Raw genomic sequence first — 19,261 nt, 5'->3', positions numbered from 1 at the left:
TAGGCATAAGGGTTACGGGTTCGTTTATCAATCGATTAACCCATCAAATCTTAACCATTTTCAGTAAGTTTAGCTTTGTTGGATTCGTTTTTACCATACAAACACAGATCTATCATTTCTAGACTAATCCAAACCTAAACGAACAAGTTCTCGATATAAACGTACCGTAAATGAGTCGAACTACGAACACGAGCTGTTCTTTGATGTTGCTTTGGTTCGTCACGACGATCTAGCACCAACAAGCTCGGGTTCTCGCCTTTGGATCTTGGTTCGGATTGTAAGACGGTGTTGTGTGTGTTTTCTAAGGTGTAGGCTATGGTGTAGAGATTGATAATAATGGAAAGGATTAGGGTTTAAGGGGTATTTATACTCCCTTAAGCCCATGGACCTAAGGCCCATCTTTCCCTTTTGGTCCATAATTAAGTCCATCTAAAAGCCTACTTATCATGTCATATTTATTATTATTATTATTATCCGAACGAAAAATTGGGATGTTACAAGTCTTCCCTCCTTAAAGAGGTTTCGGGGACTAGCTTATTCCTTGTAGGAGGAACACTTCTTGCATTCACGCACTTTCTTGGATCGTCTTTGCTTTATGGGTCACCCTTCTTACTCCTAACTTGCAGTTACCGAGCTGTGTTCATGTGCTTTAGCTATTTAAGGTAGCTTGTCCATGAGACCCCCGGTATTACAAGTCTTGTTTCGTCCTTCCAAGGGACCATGTTTCGTTCTACTTAACACTATCGTCTAAAAATAACTTTTATCGCAACACAATAATCATTCATAATCAAAATCAACTCATAATAGTTTCTTAGCATAATTAATTCAAACAACGCCAGTCTAAGCTTTAAATAATACATAAAAACACGCGTTATGGCTAGTAACTAGCCTTCTTGAACGGTCTTTCTAAGCATAACAAGGAAACTGTTAAACCTCAAGCACCCTTCTCTGCTTCATGTCCTTCCTTCGGCCTCTTGCAATCCCTTGCTAGGTGCCCATGTCCTCCACAGTTGTGACACCTATGGTAATCATTACATTCCCAAGAGGAATGTCCTGTTCTTCCACACCTGTAGCAAACACCTAACCCCATTCGGTACTCTCCTGGGTGCTTCTTCCCGCATTTTTCACAAACAGTGAACTCCTCTTCCCTTGCCTTCTTCTCACGTGGGTTCTCTTCATCAGCTTCACTTGGTTTTAGGGCTGGGTTCCTTTTCTTCATTTCAACCTCCTCATCTTCCACATCCACATCATCTGCCGCCAGATCATCATAAACCACTTGTGCTAAGTCAACTGCAGAGTCAAAGGTAGCAGGTTTGCTAGTCCTGACTAACATGCGGACCTTCTGGGGAAGTCCCCTGATGTAGCACTTGATCCGTTTCGCCTCAGTGTCACCATGTCAGGAACCAGCCTAGACATGCGGTTGAATTCAGTGGTGTACTCATGATGTGTCATCTTGTCCGCCTTCAGATTCAGAAATTTCATCTCGGCCCTCTCAACCTCAGCATCAGCACAGAACCTTTTCATCACTAACTCCTTCAGGTCATCCAACCTCATTGCCTTAATCTCCTCTCGGGTCTTCCTTTGTTCCACAGTTTCCCACCAGTACATAGCCTCATCTTCAAATGACTGAGTGGCATAACCCACTGCTTGGTCGGGACGGCATTCGCTAATACGAATTTTCTTGTCCATTGTGGTTATCCATTGGAGAGTAGCGATTGCGTCTCCCAACCCAGTCAGCTTTGGCAGGTCGCATCCTTTGAAGGACTTATAGTTGCACCCATCTCGGCCCCTTTTCCTGTCATCGACCTTCACAGACTTATCCTCACTTGAGGCCTCTCTTTCTCTTTCCCCATCCTTCCTACCATCACCACCCGCCCCTTCAGCAGTTCGTTCACGGCTTCCAGCAGATCTTTCGGGATTCAGGCTCCTCACAGCAGCAACTACAGCTTGAACAATGGCTGCTTGAACTGCAGGGCCAAGTTGAACCTCTTCGTTGTTGTTCTGGTCTTCTCCAGCTACGCTTCCTTCATCTTCGGTGTTAGAAGCTGTTTCCACCGAAGGTTGCTGGACACGACGAGGCCTGCCACGACATCCAGTGCGACCTCCAGTTCCCACATTTCCTCCCGTTCCAGCCATCGTATTCTAAAAGGGAAAACACAAACGTCATCACTCGAGGAATTATTTAGCACGTGATTCGTAAGGTAAGTAGTTAATGACGTTGATCAAGTGTAATTAACTATTTGCATTACTCCTCTGGTTCAAAATACTTCCCTTTATGATTTCATTTGTGCTGGTTTCTAATCTTAAACAGTTAATCAATCAAAATCAATTAATCCTATCCCTAACCTACGCTTATTCTTCATTTAGCAATTAAGCTAACATTAACATACATTATTTACCATACTCTTTACCCTTACTGAGCTTGCTTGAGTGACACATGGCTATCTTGAACTGGCATCTTCTTTCTTTTCTTACTTTAATCCCATTCTCTGTTCGAGTCTAAGCATATAGGATGCTTAAATCTCTCGAACTTTGCTCTGATACCAACTTGTAAGGCCTCGTTACCGGTAGCCCTACTTTAGCGTCGGATATACTATTTCAAATCTAAAGAAATATGTTTTTTTATAACTTTGTACCCTGTTTTTATTATTTATATATAATTTTTAATTCAAATACATTGTTACAAATTAACAAAGTATTTGTTTATTATAATAATTTAATTAACTTTTTTTTATAAATAACTTACTCATATAAAAAGTAACTAATAATATAATATGGTAATGTAAGGATTCATAAAATGGATGTCGCTTAAAAGATGTGTAGAAATCTTATATTAGCGCATCTAATTAGAGTTAAAAGGTGGTCATCCGTTAGAACATATAAAAAAGTTATTTTAATGAAACATCAACTTGTTCTCTCAAATAATAGGATTTTGACTTTGGGCTAGAGGTGCACAAACCGGTTTTTTTTAAAAAACCGGTTCGGTTATTAACCGGACCGGTTTTTTTTTGCCCGGAAAAAAACCGGTTCGGTTAATAACCGGACCGGTTAATAACCGGTTTTTTTCTGTCAAAACCCTAACCGGTCTAACCGGTTAGGACCGGTTTAGAAACCGGTTAGAACCGGTTAATAAACCGGTTTTTTTATTAACCGGTTTTTTTTATTAACCGGTTTTTTTTATTTTTTATTTTTTTTTAAATTTCGCGGTTTCAAATACGAATATTTGTTTTTTATATTTTGTACTTAATGAAGACCATTATTTTTTCACAGTATTAACAAACCGGTAACTACAACTCTATAAGGCAAAACGGACTGACCGAAGCCATTCTTTGCTTTCGTTGTTAGGGTTCTTTGCTTGGAAGATGAGTATGAGTGTGTGTTGGTGAATGTGTTTTCAACAAACCAAAGATTAAAAACACATAACTTTCATTTATAGTTTTTACATTAAAAATACAAACATTAAATCGTTATCGCATATTCGTAACTCAAAAATAAAAACATTAAATCATTAACACTGAAGAAATCTCTGCCAAGAACTGTTGTTCATGATTTAACTCAAAAATACAAACATTAAATCGTGAACTAGCAGATGCTCCTGTTGTTCCCAATCGCAGTTTGTTCATGATTTGCCTCCATGTTTGCTGTTTCTTTAACTAAATTAGAAAAATCCAAATCAACAAGTAAATAAGAGCACATATTAGGAAAAAGAATGCTTAGACACGATTACATGAACAACTTGCTGTTTCTTACTCATGATTTGCCTCCATGTTTGCTGTTTCTTTAACTAATTTTCTTCGCTACCCGATCTCGAGCTATTTCTTAGGTAATCGTCGTACGCGGCTTCTTCATCGGTCATTGGTTGAGTGTGTCCTTCATTGACCTCGTCTTCATACAAGCCCGCTTCATACTCCATTTCCCCCTCGAGTGAGCGTTGATGTTGTGCCCTATCTAAAGAGTCCAAGTAATCCTTGTAGCAAATCGACATCTCTATAGCTGGTGCAGTGAGTCGAGTCCTCCTAATCGATATAACCCTGCCAGAAACAGAAAAAGCAGACTCCGAAGCTACCGTGGAAGCTTGGACCGTTAGTAAATCTTTGGCCATGGCGGCGAGGATCGGAAACTCATCCTCCTTACCTCTCCACCAAGCCAGCAAATCAAGACTTCTAAATTCATCCGGAGTCATGTGTTTCACAAAGTTGGTACCACCATACCTTCCAAGTTCACTGCTTGGGGTGTTTACCCTTTGACGTTTACCGGAGTCTTCCCAAATCATGTAGTACATCCCCATTTCAAGGTCGGTTTGGGATTGGGATTGGGCAACAGCTCTTAACGAGTCATGAATTTGGGAAGACGACCCGTATTTTGTAAGGTAGACATCATACATGTTTGACAAGGTGGTGTTGAAAGCATTCTTTAAAGTTTGGCTATAATAGGGGTTTTGATCGTCGTTTAACCCAAGCTCATCACAAATTTTTTCTATTAAAGCTTCAACACCACCAACATTGATGCAAGGGTTTAACGCAGCAGCACATGTCAAAACAGCGGGTAGTTGTTGAAAATATTTTCTAAATTTTTCTTTCATTTTTACACCCATATCAAAATAAGGTGCACCCCTACAATCAAGTTCACTCAACTTTGTGAACATGACAGCAATTTTTGGTAAAGCAATGGGGCTTGTTGGATAGTAAACCCCGGATAAACTAGTTGTGCAAGATTTAAAAATTTGAAGGACCTCCGTAACGATCTCAATCAATAACCAGTTTCTAGGATCATATGGTGCACATTTACCCCTACTTGACAAAATTTGATGAAACGCAATTAATGATTCTTTTTGTTGGATGGCTTTCTCAAACATATTACAAGTCGAGTTCCATCTTGTTGGACAATCCCAATTTGGCCCCAACCATTGACAATTAGCTTTTACACAAAATTTTTTGTATCTTGAAAATGTTTTATTGTTGCTAAAAACATCTCGTAACATTCTTTTAAAACTGTTTCTTTGCGTTTCGATCACGTTTAACCCATCTTGCACGGCCAAGTTGATAATATGTGCAATGCATCGGCTATGAAAAAACGCTCCATCACAAATAGGTTTATACTTTAATTTTAAATGGCCAACCGCGGCCGTATTGTTGGACGCGTTATCAAACGAAATTGAAAAGATTTTATCTTCAATTTTGTATTGTCGAATGACTTTATCCAAGATTTGAAAAATATTTCTACCCGTGTGCGGGTAATCAAACAATTGAAACGCAACGGTTCGTTTCATCATTTGCCACGACTCGGGGTCAACCCAATGAGCCGTCACACAAATGTATGAGTCGGGCGAACCATGTGGTACCGACCAAACATCCGTTGTTAAGTTTACACCAGTTTGTAAGTTTGAAAAGTATGAAATTAGTTCGGATTTAGCGTTTTTCCATGCTTTAAGACAATCTCTTCTAAGGGTCGAACGACTTACGTGTTGGTAGCGTGGTTGAACATAGTTTTGCATCATCTCCGTGAATTGAGGGTTGTCGAAGTGGTTGAAAGGAAGTGTTTGTTGAATCACAAAGTTTGAAAACTGTTGACGTACCGCTTCAACGTCGTACGTAAACACCCCTCCTTGATTCGTCATCTCCGGCTGCGAACTACTTCCCGCTTCGTCCTTCAAGGCCTTGCAAAAGCGCTGTTGTATATACGCTTTTAAAGTGGAGTTTGCATCTTTGGCATAGAACTTCAAACAGTGCTTGCATCGAGCTTTTTGGCGACCGTTAGACAGTTCGCATAGGTCGAAATGTTGCCACACATCTTGGTTTCGTTTCGTGGGGATGATCCGAACGACCGTTATGTCTGTGTTCGAGGCACCCATGTTGACGGATGAAGCAGCACTTTGGGAGGCCATGATAATAAGAGCGTATAATCGAGTATGAAATAAACGAGTACGAGTATGAAATAAACGACTACGAAATAAGAGCGTATGGAGTGGTAATGTGGTATAATTGAGTGTGAGATAACAAAATAATCGCGTATGAAATAAACGTTTAGAGCTAGTAGAGTTGTATAATCGAGTGTGAGCTAACCTACCCAACCTAAACTATATATAGTTGTTTGTGGGGGTAAAATGTTAAAAAAAACGGCTAGAAATCAAGAAAAAACGGGCAAAAAAGGACCCAAACGGTCATATGGCCGTTTTATAACGGTCAAAAACCGGTTAACCTAACCGGTTTAGGGTTAACCGGTTTTTGACCGTTAACCGGTTAACCGGTTTTTAGGTTAACCGGTTTTTTAATAACCGGTTTTTAAATTTAACCGGTTTTTTTACTAACCGGTTCAATAACCGGTTTTTGTCCACGAATGAGTAACCGAAGTACTAACCGGCGGTTCAATAACCGGTCTAACCGGTTTTTTAATAACCGGTTTTTCTGTTAACCGGTTTTCGGTTAAACCGACCAAACCGGTTCTATAACCGGTTTTTTTGAACACCTCTACTTTAGGCCGTGGAAAGAGTTGAGTTTTAAGAATATATATGAACCATCACATCAATCTCGATTGTTACTATATATATATATACACCAAGTATCTGAATATTATGGATACCATTCTCTTATGTAAAAAGTTAATTTGTAAAGTAACTTGTAAAGAATCGTGTATAAAACTTTAGGTACTATGGTTTCTTTACCCATATTTCAACTGGCTAATAGTATTAACATGCGGTCAGTACAGGCCACGCCCTAGAAACGCCTTTAATCAACACGACAACAAACGGGCTACCATAATTCGACCACGATATTAATATTATGCCTGTTTTAATATAGAACCAACCTAAAAATTTTTCATCCATGACTTTTTTTTTTTTTTTTTTTTTGAGTCATGGTTTATGACTTATATCATCTGGGTTAATTCAACACTTTGGGATTTAGCTTGTCATTAAGCTAAATAATAATAAAGAAAAGTTAAGTATACTAACCTTTAAAGGGATTATGTGTAGATTAAGTTGTCTTCACAAACTTCAGACTTTTTATTTAATAGAGAGAATTTTTACAATAGCTAAGATGTTATAGATACTAGAGAAGGAAGTGTCTTCCCTGAATTAATCTGAGCTCCTTTTATAATGAGAGTCTCAGTATACAAACAAACTACAATAATTTACAATAATTCTGTTTTTTGAAAATTTTCAAAAGTCTTCATAATTATGTCTGCTATAATTGAGTAAAGCAGCCTGCTTTATAAAAGCATATTCTCCTTTATTAAAGTAGTCAGCTTTATTAAAGTAGATTCTTCTTTATCTAGTATTATTGGACCATCTTTTTCTTGTCTTTCTGTGTTGTCAGGGATTCCTTTAACGATGCTAATTCAGCTTCCAGAAGTTCTTCATCAAGCTCTTCATCTTCATAAACATTTTGAGCATCTTCAGCTGCTTCATTATTTTCTGAAGATGTTATAGACATATCAGACCTTTTTTCTGGTTGAAGGTTTTTAATTAGGTCCTTCTTGACTTCTTCTAAGTACTTCTGAATAATTTCATCTTTTGATAATTGATCATTTGATAGTTGAATCTTCTTGACAATTTGTCTGAATGGACTAGGAGCCTCTTTCTGTTGTTTCAAACGTATTTGTTCTTCATATTCTTCAATTGTAGACTTTATTAAGTCTATCGTTTCTTGGCCTTCAATATTACCTTGATCATCTATTTTATTCATTTTCTTCCAGAACTTTGTATAAAAAGTCCTTCTTAAATATGGGATATTTTGTTGGGTATAACCAACTTCTGGAGACCACTTCCAGATCCAAGGGATTCCAAACTGAGTGAAATAATGTAATGAAGATATTCCTTCAATATTTATATTATTATACTCCATTTCTATTAGAGTTGGAGAAACTTCAGACCATTTCTGAAAAAATCCTTTATAATGTTCAGGTAGAATTTTTATAGCTGGACCATATGACATCCACCATTTATTAAACCAATTTGGAATATCCAAGTTATAAACTTGTGGACATATTTTGAAGAACCAAGAATGCTTCTTCTTTGAATTTTCATATAAAAAGGCTTTATTAAATGCCTCTATATAATCCCAATAATTAAATTTTAATGGTGCCCTAGATTCAGGGTGATAAACTTCTCTCTCTTTAAGAGGAGATGTTCCCCATGTCTCAACGGATATTATCTGTTTAATTATTACTTTGCTGAAATTGTAAATCTGGGTATTACCCGAATTGTAATGTGTAATCTCACAAGATTCTGTAGATCGTAGAATCGTCTCATAATATAATCTGGGTTTATAAGATCCTGCAGGATATGATCCTGTATCCATATATTTTTGGATTAAAATCCATGGTTGATCTTTATATTTAAGATCTTTAAATTCTAGGAGCAATATTATCTCCTTGTATGGAGTCTGATTATATGCTCCATCATCTGGGTCTTCTGTAGTAATATTCACATATGAGGGTTTATTAGCCTCTTTTCTGGAGTTTTTCCATGAAAGGAATTCTTCTAATAAAGAATCCTGGTTTTCATTACTTCCAGTATTACTAGAAGTGGTTGCAATATTTGCGATATTAGCAGCTATTAGCCTTTGTTGCCCAATTTGCGCAATTACTCTGCTATTATTTTGACTAGCTCTCCCTCTTCCTCTATTAGAGGAATGAAAATAATTTCCTCTTCCACGAGGATACATACCTGAAATAAAATATAAGTTATCCACAAGAAATTATTTTCCTGTTTTCCTTTAGAATCTCAATTCGATCCTTGTAGCAGTTATATTGCTGCCATTCGTAATTTAAAAGAAATTGTTTTTGGTGAGATGATAATGAAAAATCCATGTTTAAATTATGGATATGAAAAGCATGCATTGTGCTCATTTGATTATAAAAATTGATTCTTCTATCTATTGATGAAATAATTATTCTCAGGGGTCCCTTATACACCATTATTCCTGCAGAATAGAATTAAGATATTCTCTTGTTAAATAATCAGGTAAACTATTATCAGTACCTTTTTTATATATTATGTCGAAATCAAATGGTGCTAAATTAGACTGCCATCTTGCAAACATTTGTTTGGAGACATCATGTTTAAAATCTTTATTAAACATATATTTAGCAGCTTGACAATCAGTTTTTATAATAAATTTTTTATTATATAAATCGTCTTGGAATTTCAAAACACATTTGACTATAGCTAAGATTTCTTTAGCAATAGTAGCATAATTCTTCTGACTTTTATTCCATTTTCCTGAATGGAATCTAACAAGAAATTCCTTCTTATCAATTGGAGATATTTGTTTTAATATGCCACCGTAACCTATTTCACTGGCATCTGTTTCAACAACTTTTTCCCATTCTGGGTTAGCTAACATTAAACATGGTAGGTTTTTTACTTGATGTTTAATTTTTTGGACTGCCTTAGTATGATATTTAGTCCAAGGAGGAGGATTATTTTTTAATCTATCATATAAGATAGCAGTATCATCTGCTAGACCCTGATAATAAGGAGAAATATAATTCAAGCTTCCTAAAAACCTTTGTAATTGGGTTTTATCAATTATTTCATCTGGAAATTTTGAAGCAAATTCTATACTTCTGTTAATAGGAATTATATTTCCTTTTTCAATATTGTGTTCTAAAAACCTTATATTAGTTTGAAATAAAACCATCTTGGGTCTACTTATAACCAAACCATTTTTGATTATTATATTCTTAAATATTTCTAAATGTTTAAAATGTGTTTCAATATTTGTTGAAAATACTAAGATATCATCAATATATACGATGATAAAATCACTATAGGGAATGAATATATCATTCATAATATTTTGAAATTCACTAGGAGCATTTTTTAATCCAAATGGCATTACGTTCCATTCATAATGTCCTATTAGAACTGTGAAAGCAGTTTTATACATGTCCTTTTCTTCTATTTGGATTTGCCAGTATCCTGATTTTAAATCAAATTTTGAAAAGATTACAGCATTATGTAATCTATCCAATAAATCTTTTTTATTTGGAATAGGGTATCTAATCCATTTTAAAACTTTATTAAATGGTTTATAATTTATTACTAACCTTGGAATTCCTCTTTCTTGTTCAGAATGTTTATTTACATAAAAAGCTGTGCAGGACCAAGGAGATTTAGAGGGTCTAATAAGACTTTTCTAAATTAAGGTTTTTATTTCTTTTTTGCATAATTGTAAATATTCAGAATTCATTTGACATGGTCTCGCTTTCGTAGGTATTTGGCTTTCCTTGAAGTCTTCTTCATAAGGAAGAGAAACAATATGTTTCTTTCTATCCCAAAAAGCATTAGGATGGTCATTACATATTTGTAAAGAAAATTGATGTTGGACTAAATTTATTTTTTCCTGTAATTTAGGATTTTTTTAGCTTTTCTTCTATTGTAATGTAATTTACTTCTTGTTTAAGAAAGTTTATTTGATTCTCTTTTGCTTGTAACAAAGATTCTTTTACATTATTTATGAACCTTGTGATTGGTTCAGAAACAAAATTAAAAATTACCTGTTTCCCCTCATATGTTCCAATAATTGAATTTTTATCCACCCTTTGTAGAGGAAGAATTTGATTTAAAAAAGGTGTTCCAAGTATAATCTGATTAGTAAGGTTTTTGACTAAAATAAAGCTATTAGCTATACACATCTTATTATTGCAAATATAAGCTTTAGGCAGTTTATAATTAATTTGTAAAGGTTCACCATTAGCTGAACTAAGTCTATGAGTTGTTTTCTGAAAATATTTTGTTGGTATAATACCTTCTTGGATACAATTTAAATCTGCTCCGCTATCAACTAGAGCAATCAAATCTTTTGTGAAATCATTGTTTATTAACAGTTTAATTTTTATATGCCATTTTTGTGACGTTATCCTTTCAATTACAGACAAGAAATTTTCTTCTTCTTCAATACTATTGTCAATGGATTTTCCTTTTTCTATTCTTGTTAATCTTTCTCCAAGATATTCATTATTCTTTTTTAAATTTTTTATCTCAAATTTTAAATTATCAATTTCAATTCTTAATTCTTCAATACTAACTGGTTTATTAACCTTATATTTTTGATTTAGTTGATTCTTAACTTCCATTAAAGTATATGGTTGAAAATCTTGAGAAATTTTCTCATCAGATGTTTCTTCCTGATTTTCTTTTATCATTTGAGAAATTATTCTCTCTCTTATTTCAGAATCTTTTATGACTTTAAGAAGATCCAGTATATTATTAGAAATAACATTTATTTCCATATCTTGAAATTGAGCAATAAGTTGATAGAGATTTTCTTCTTCTTTATCAGAAGAGTTTAAACATTGTTCACCATTTCTGCAAGGAATACATTCCTCATCTGATGATGTTAAACTATCATTTTCTAAAATATGAATATTATTCATTTCAATAGATGAAATTTCTTGAGATTCAGAATCAGATTCAGAATTTATCAAAATATTTGATAAAGTTTCTTTCAGCTTTTCATCTGTTAAATTATTAATTTTTCTTTTTACCCAGCAAGTTTTTTCGTTGTGTCCAGGACGACCACATTTTTTACATATAATAAAAGGTCTATTAGGTTTAAAATCTCTTTTCCTCTTAAATTTTCTATCTTCTTTTCTTTGTTCTTTCTTTTGTTTTCTTTTGTAAACTTTATTAGCTCTTTGTGATTTGAAAACCTTTTTATTCTTAGGATCATGGATTTCTTCCATTCCAAATTGTGAACAAAATTGTCCTAACTGTCTCTTTTCATTAAGAGAGTGTTTTTTAATTTGTTGATTTAATTTTATTTCATTACATAAAGATAATCCTTCCTGGATACAAGTACCTATTAACTTGCCATAAGTATAATTTTCATAATTTATGTTAACTTCCCCTTTTCTAAGAGCCTTTCTAATTCTCTCAGCAAATAAAGGAGGCAAACCATCTATGAATTTGGATTTCCAATGAGTACTATTGGACTCTGGGAGTTCCATAACTCTGCTTAAAAAAGTATCTTTGTACCACCTAAAAGATGTAAGAGTTCTACATCTAAGGTTTTGTAAAAGAGTTCTGATATTTTCTGAATTATCAGACCATCTTCCTGTGAAATGTTCAATTATATTAATTACTAATGTGTAGACAGCATTTGGCTTTTGGACATTATCTTCTTCCTTAACTGCATTTAGTATGACTTCTCTATCATGTTGAGATAAATAATTATCCCACCAACCTTTTAATTGACCTGTAAACCCAGCTACTATCATTCTAGCTATGTTTGTATCATTATTGCCATTATTTCTACAAATTGTACTATACATCATCATTCTATGGACAACATTATAAATTTGTCTTTCTGTATGACCATCAATATTCCATTCGTAAATATTTTTTCCATGATAGGAATTATTAACAATATATTCTTGTTCTTCTATTAGTACGTCTTGGGGAGTTGGTCTAGGATAATAATATAATCTTTGAGTAGGTTTTTCAGCAAACTTTTGGAGTTTATTAATCTCTTCATTTATCTTTTGTTGATAATTATTATTATCTATAGATTCCGCAAATTCTTCTGATAATGTATTAATATGTAAAGATTGGATTTTTTCTCCAAGATTTTTTAACTTATCATCAAGTAATTTTGAAATCTCTTTGTTAGATTTTAATTTAAAATCTTTTACCTCTGGAGGAGGCTGAATAGATGGTGTAGCTATAATTTCTCCATCCTTATTTTTATCTTTATTTAAAGAATGTTTTATAAGTTCATTTATTGTGTTATTTAAAGCACCTAATTGTTCTCATATAACAACCAAACATATATTGGTATAATTATTTTGTCTGAAAAGATTGTTAATATGCATAATTGTTATGGGCAATGTATCATCCTCAAGTAATTTTTGAAAAGCTTGGTAATATCTTGCCTCATTATCTCTTTCTAATTTAAAAGGTAATTGTGGAGGAAAATTTGTTTTTTGGATTTGACCATTTATATTATATTCTCTTTGTATAACTGAAATCATATTATTTGTATATTTGTTCAAAAACCATGGAACAAACGGAATAATATTATTCTGTTCTTTTCGTTCATCATAAAATTCTTTTTGAAAGAATTCAAAATCTTGACTTTCAAAATTTTTAAAGAACCATTTTCTAAACGATTCCCATTTGGTTAATTTAAATTCTTCACAAATTTGTTTTCTTGCCAAAGAACCTTGGCTAAAATCTATTTTCTTTCCAGAATCCATTAAATTGAGAAATTCATTTCAGACTCAGTTAATTCTGGGTCTTGAGGCTTAAATATTCCTCTAACTATATTATCAGAATTTATTCTTAATTCCTCTATTTTCCTGTCAGGAATTTCTTCTCTGATTTGAGAAGTAGAAGCTCTAGATGGACTTCTAACAGTATATTCAAAAGGGGATATATGTTGAGACGAAGCTTTCGAAGACAAAGATCTAGTTATTCTAGGATTTATTTTTTCAAATTGTATTTGGATAGATCCTTCATTTGTTTGTATTATTTCTAATGGATTATTATCTACATACTGTTGTGAAGGAGTACAATTATTAATTACCCAATTTTCTGGAAAATTTATTTCTTCCCATTTTATTTTTCTTCTGGTTGTAATATTAGATTTTCCAAAATTAGTTTCTATAACTATTGTTTCATTTAATGGTTTATCAACCATCCTACAATGGGGATTCAAAGTAAATAACGGTTTATAATATATTCTATAGCAAATACACATCACTTCTGACCCTGGAGCATAATTATATCCATGGGTTTTGACATTTAAAGTGAGAGCATCTGTAATATTAACATCAGATAGTGATAACTGTAGATTAGGATATACGTTAAAATAGACTGGACCATGTGCCAGGCTAGATTGAATTATTCCTACTAGGGATTGTTTCCAGTTTAAATTTCTACCATTCCTTAAAGCTGCTATGAAGCTTTCTGGTAACCCTTCAAGGGTCAGTGGTTTGAAAGCAATTTGAACCAAACCTATATGTATAAATTTATATTTATCTTTTTATATTTTTTCTAAATCTCTGTTATTAAGGAGTTTTATTATCATATCTTCTTTATTAAGAGAAATCGTTTCTTCAGTAGTTTTTACTACCTGTTTTAAACCAATTCTTTCAAATGTTCCTAGTTTATAAACTAGTTTATAATCAACCTTTGGAATTGTCCATTTATTTAATAAATCTAAATTATGAGGGATATCATACTCTTCCTCAATACTGTTTTTAACAGTATCTTTATCTTTTAGGATATTCATAAATTTATTTTCAAGTGTTGAATTTCTCCAATGATACCAGTTAACCACCATGGCTCTGATACCATTCTCTTATGTAAAAAGTTAATTTGTAAAGTAACTTGTAAAGAAACGTGTATGAAACTTTAGGTACACCAAGTATCTGAATATTATGATTGCATTATTCATCTTGTCAATAAGAATAGTATATTTGCCTTTAAAGATATATATTCCCCCACACATCTACTTTTGTGATGATACCTTGATTCATATATATGACGTCTATCTACTACTCGAGCCTAGCTAACATCTTTACATTGTGCTCCAAATTTTGTGATCGGTTCGGTTTGGTTGTGACACTTAACAGTACTGTTTATGATTGCAAAAGATAAAAGCTCAATACCCACCAAATTATATGGAAATACTTAGGTTAACAGAAATGTGAATGGAGAAGTAATTAATAAAAATAATATGTAAGGAAGGTGTGAAATAGAAGGGGACATGAGGCAGCTTTTGATAAAGAGAAGGTAATGGTAAATGGCGATGGGCAGTACGTGTATCTATCTAGTATGCATGATGTACAAAGTAAGCAGACATCACCACACCCCCTTTCTCAGCTTTTGTTTCCTGCCTGCCTCCATGACGTTTTGTTCCCCGTTGACTGCCCTTTCCTTAATTAACTAAACACACATTTATTTATTTACTCTCACTTTTCAGATAATAAACAAACCATCAGCATGCATCGGATTTGGTTTGTGTTTACTTCATTTCATGGTGGGTTGCGTTTTGTATGTTTTAGTCAAACTGCTTCTTGTTTTTATTTTTGGATTTTGTTGCCACATTATTAATTAAAAAAAGTAACAAGCTAGTCTTTGGCCGACGGTGGTCAAAAGGTGTCTTGTTTTATCTTTTAGTTTAAACCTGTGTATTTGTCACGGGTTAAAAGTTAAACAACACGCCCTCTTCGCACAACACCTTTTAATTACATTTATTATTATTATTACTACTTTTAAAACATATATAAAATGATAAAAGGTAAATACCATGGTACTAAATGTTCATAAATTGGAGAGCTAGTCCATTACATGGCATGAAGTTAGTGTTTGGGGTAAACGAGTTTTGGTCATAAACGGATTGACATATTAATTACACAAATAAAAATTGTGTTTAAACGAGTTCAACATGCTTAACCATCTATGACATGCAAACATCAGGTCGATTTTAGGGATAGTCAGGGCCAGCCTATGGGCCAACAAAATCAAATAAGGGCTTTAGGCCCATACTTAGTTAAGGTCATCAAATCAATATATATATTAAATACGAATATATTATAATTGGTAGAGTAAACTTAAAATTATGTATTGGTTTTGTGGTAAACTTGTGTGTTGCTTGGTTGTAAGTCATGAGTTTGAGATCGGTTTTTAGCAACCTTTTTATTTATTATTTAATTTTTTTATACACAATTGTCATGAAAGTAGCACAAAATCTCATTTCGTTATCGTTGAACCGACCCTGAGAATAGTGAAATGCAGCTTGGGCTTTAGCCTCCCACTTCCTAACACCCCCCCCCCCTATTTCCAAAACAAATTAACAATTATACATTTGTAATTTAGCATTTTGATTGGTGTGTGTGATTGCCGCATTAAACTGAATTAGGTCTAGGAAGGTGTGAGAAACTAACTCACTTTTGATTTGCATATGATGAAATCTTTCACATTTTTACATGGCTTAAGATATCGTTTTAGAACCTCAAAGAGCTTGAGCGAGCCCTTCATAACACCATACATTTATTAAACCAACATAGTTTTATAAAAATTAAAATACGTATTTTAACTTTTAAATTTTTTTACTGTCATATTAATTGTTCTTATTGTTTTTAGTTATGTTAGACGTGTCGTGTTACCAAGATATTTATACTATAATATATATATATATATAGGGGAGGGTTATTTTGAGAACCATGGTGAGTTTTAAGAACTTTAATAACTCAATTTTAAACCACACATTTAATTAAATGATATGAAATATGTGGCTGAGATTAAATTTAATTAAAAAATGAAGTAGGAGAGAGAATACGTATTTTTGATAATTACACAAGTTTAAACGTTAGTTACATATGTGTAAAAAGTCGATTCGGTGTGTAAAAAAATACCGTATTTTTTTGTACATCACTTACACTTACGTATTACACATGCGTAAAAAAAATTCGAACAAAAAAATTGTTACGTTGAGTTCTTTCGATTTCTTAAAACTCAAAGTGGTTCTCAAAAGAAATCAATCATATATATATATATATATATATATAGTTATGTTAAGCCCCAGGCCAAGTTAGTTTTTAGTAATTTGTTTCAAATTGTATCTCTCTTTTAACTAAATACTGAATTCTTTATATTTGTTTGTGCATTGGGCTTAATGTGAAGCATTGGGCTGGTGACCTGTGCTTACTAGTGGGGCCTTACCGGGCTGCGGGCTAAGGTCTTGAGCATATGTTGTGTTGGAATAACATTCATATGCATGTGTGTTCTTGGAGAACATTTTTCTTAGTGTGTATCCTATCTAATAATACTATTATTGTCATTAACTATGAAATCAATCTTACGTACGGATTCATAAAATATGAGAGAGAAAGAAAGAGTTGGATTGAAAAGAAATACATGATATATTGCACAAAAAAAAGAGCCACATAAGTTGGATGCATGCAAATGTATATGCTTGTTTGGTCCCCTGATATCTTAATTAGGGGATGCAGCTCAACTCTTAAGACGATGATGATGTTTCTTGATTAATTATCTTCTTATCTTTTCTTGCTTTGTTGAGCTGTACTCCCATCAAACAGCTCTTCGTTACATGTTTCTATATCCTCCGGTTGGTACTTGATGTACTTCTCCGTTTGCCTTCCTGGAGTAAATACCTGGCTGAACCTCCCCATGAAGGACCTATAAGCCGGAATAACTATTGCCGATATTGACACCCTCAGTTCCGACTGAAGCTGCTCGTCACTCACCACCCACGTAGTCTGTGTTCTGTGAATCTCATCGAACATGGCGTTGAAGCTTTTGAACCTCTCCTTGAGCACCAGCTTCATCACCTTCCCGTTGACACTCAATCCTTCATGACTCAGACACTGCAACAGCTTTGTCCACGTCTCTCGCTTGTAGTTCGTGTGGTAACTCCTTAGATCCGACGACCTCTTACGAACCCATGGATCCCCCAACAGCGTCCGCATTTCACCCGTCCCTTTGGTTTTCTGCAGTATGTATCGTCCATTATTCATCATGAAAATCAAGCTCAGCCCGGGATCTTTGTACAATTTTGACTTTGCTTCCAGGTTTGCATCTAACAGGTCCATGATCTTGGCTAACTGGCATTGGAATGGCGACTGTTCTTGAGAATTACTCGTGTCTGAGTCTATCTTTTTATGCTCTCTGAATACTTGCTCCAACGTCTCACTATACTCGCACGCGTATTTCAGATAATTCATTGTGTAACGAGTTAAAGGATGCACAGCGCCTCCAGGGACCGGTTGTTTAGCGGTGTCTGGTTTCACCGAGTGTTCAAGTTCTATGAAAATATTGAAAATAGACTCCCCTAACATGGTGTTGATCAATGACGCTGCGGATTTGATCTGCGGCAGCCAATCGCCAGACAGCAACTTCTCCGCCTCGGGAACATTGTCTCGAATTGCCTCATAAATGTCAAGAAACTTGAACAGCTTCTCAGCCGATCGTTTCGTCATCATGACGGCTTCTGCAAAGCTGAGAAAGTAACATAGGACATTTCGTGTTAGACTGTCGAACAAGGTATCTGCGATGGCGGTGTGGGCGGTAAACACAGCGCCCGCCAGCCTCCGCTCGCTAGGCAAAAGCGAGGTGCAAAAGTTTTTGAACATCTTCATCCACGAGGACACCTCTTTCTGTATCGGCTCCCACTGCATCTTCTGCATTTCGTCAATGGAGAACTTTTCAAAGCGCAGAAGCTTCAGGTTTTGATCCATTGCGTTTCGTCTGACGAAGAAATACAACTCACTACACTCCGCCTCATGGCCTCCACCTATTAATCCGTTGGCCAACTTTTTCAAATGCGATATCATCTCATCTGAATACCCTAGGAATTCATCTTGATCGGGTAATTCTGCGTCTTGAACATTGCTTGCAGAAGAAGATAGCTGTTTGGGTTTCGCTTCTTCTTCTTCTTCTTCTTCTTCTTCTTCTTCTTCTTCGTGGCAGCGATCTCTATCGTAGGACGTTTGGTAATCATCGAGAATCGACTTGAATTCAACCTCCAATATAGACAACGCACGCTGCTGAATTCCGCTCATGCGGTTAACAGCAACCGCGTAGTTTGCATTTTCATTTTCATGAAAAGTAGTACTAGATATCAATGATTTGATAAGCTTGGCGGTTCGATCAACGGATTGCAGAAAACACGTGGATTCATCCTCCTGAAGCTGGATCCATCTCCTGGAACCGGATTCGTATTCAAGGACTTTGGCATCGAAAAAGTTGGCAAAGGAATGAAGAGATTCGACGAGACGAGCATCCGGTTGGGAAATGAGGCGATCTGTGTTGTCCAAGAGTTTAGCGTGGTCTTCTGAAACAAACGACGGTGGTTTATCCTCCATTGAAATGGAGAAATTAATAAGATCCAAGAGAAGATTGGTTGGGAGAAAAAACACATAAAAAAGAGAGATTAATTATTGAGACGTATAGTTTTGGAAATTGATGGAGAAGAGAAGAATGGCTAGTATTACTAACTTTTTCCTTTTTATGTTTTTCTGTTTCCGTTTCTCTTCCCCTCGATATTAAATTTAGAATATGGAACGACGCTTAATCAATCAACCTTACATGATGCGATATTCATATTGTTTTATGATTATTAAATAATCAAATATAACTTAGGGAAACAATATTTTTAACATGTATCAGGGAGTTGACCTAGACAGTAAGTATTAAAAGAAATAAAACGTGTTATATATTTATAAAAGTATAGATATTGAATGATTAGATGGTGGCTTGTGAATGTATGTATGGAGGAGCATAAATTAAGTC

The 19,261-nt window shown here is 34.5% G+C and overlaps 1 pseudogene; it reads right to left on the bottom strand.

The window, feature by feature from the left end:
- Positions 1-16,837: 16,837 nt before the first annotated feature.
- Positions 16,838-18,834, bottom strand: LOC143608490 (exocyst complex component EXO70C2 pseudogene; annotated as a pseudogene).
- Positions 18,835-19,261: the final 427 nt, after the last annotated feature.

This window comes from Bidens hawaiensis, unplaced genomic scaffold, assembly GCF_021521415.1.
Source record: "Bidens hawaiensis isolate Kalapana, Puna unplaced genomic scaffold, B.hawaiensis_p1.1 tig00419376_1, whole genome shotgun sequence".
Taxonomy (NCBI): Eukaryota; Viridiplantae; Streptophyta; class Magnoliopsida; order Asterales; family Asteraceae; genus Bidens; species Bidens hawaiensis.
This window is presented reverse-complemented; position numbering and strand designations above follow the sequence as displayed.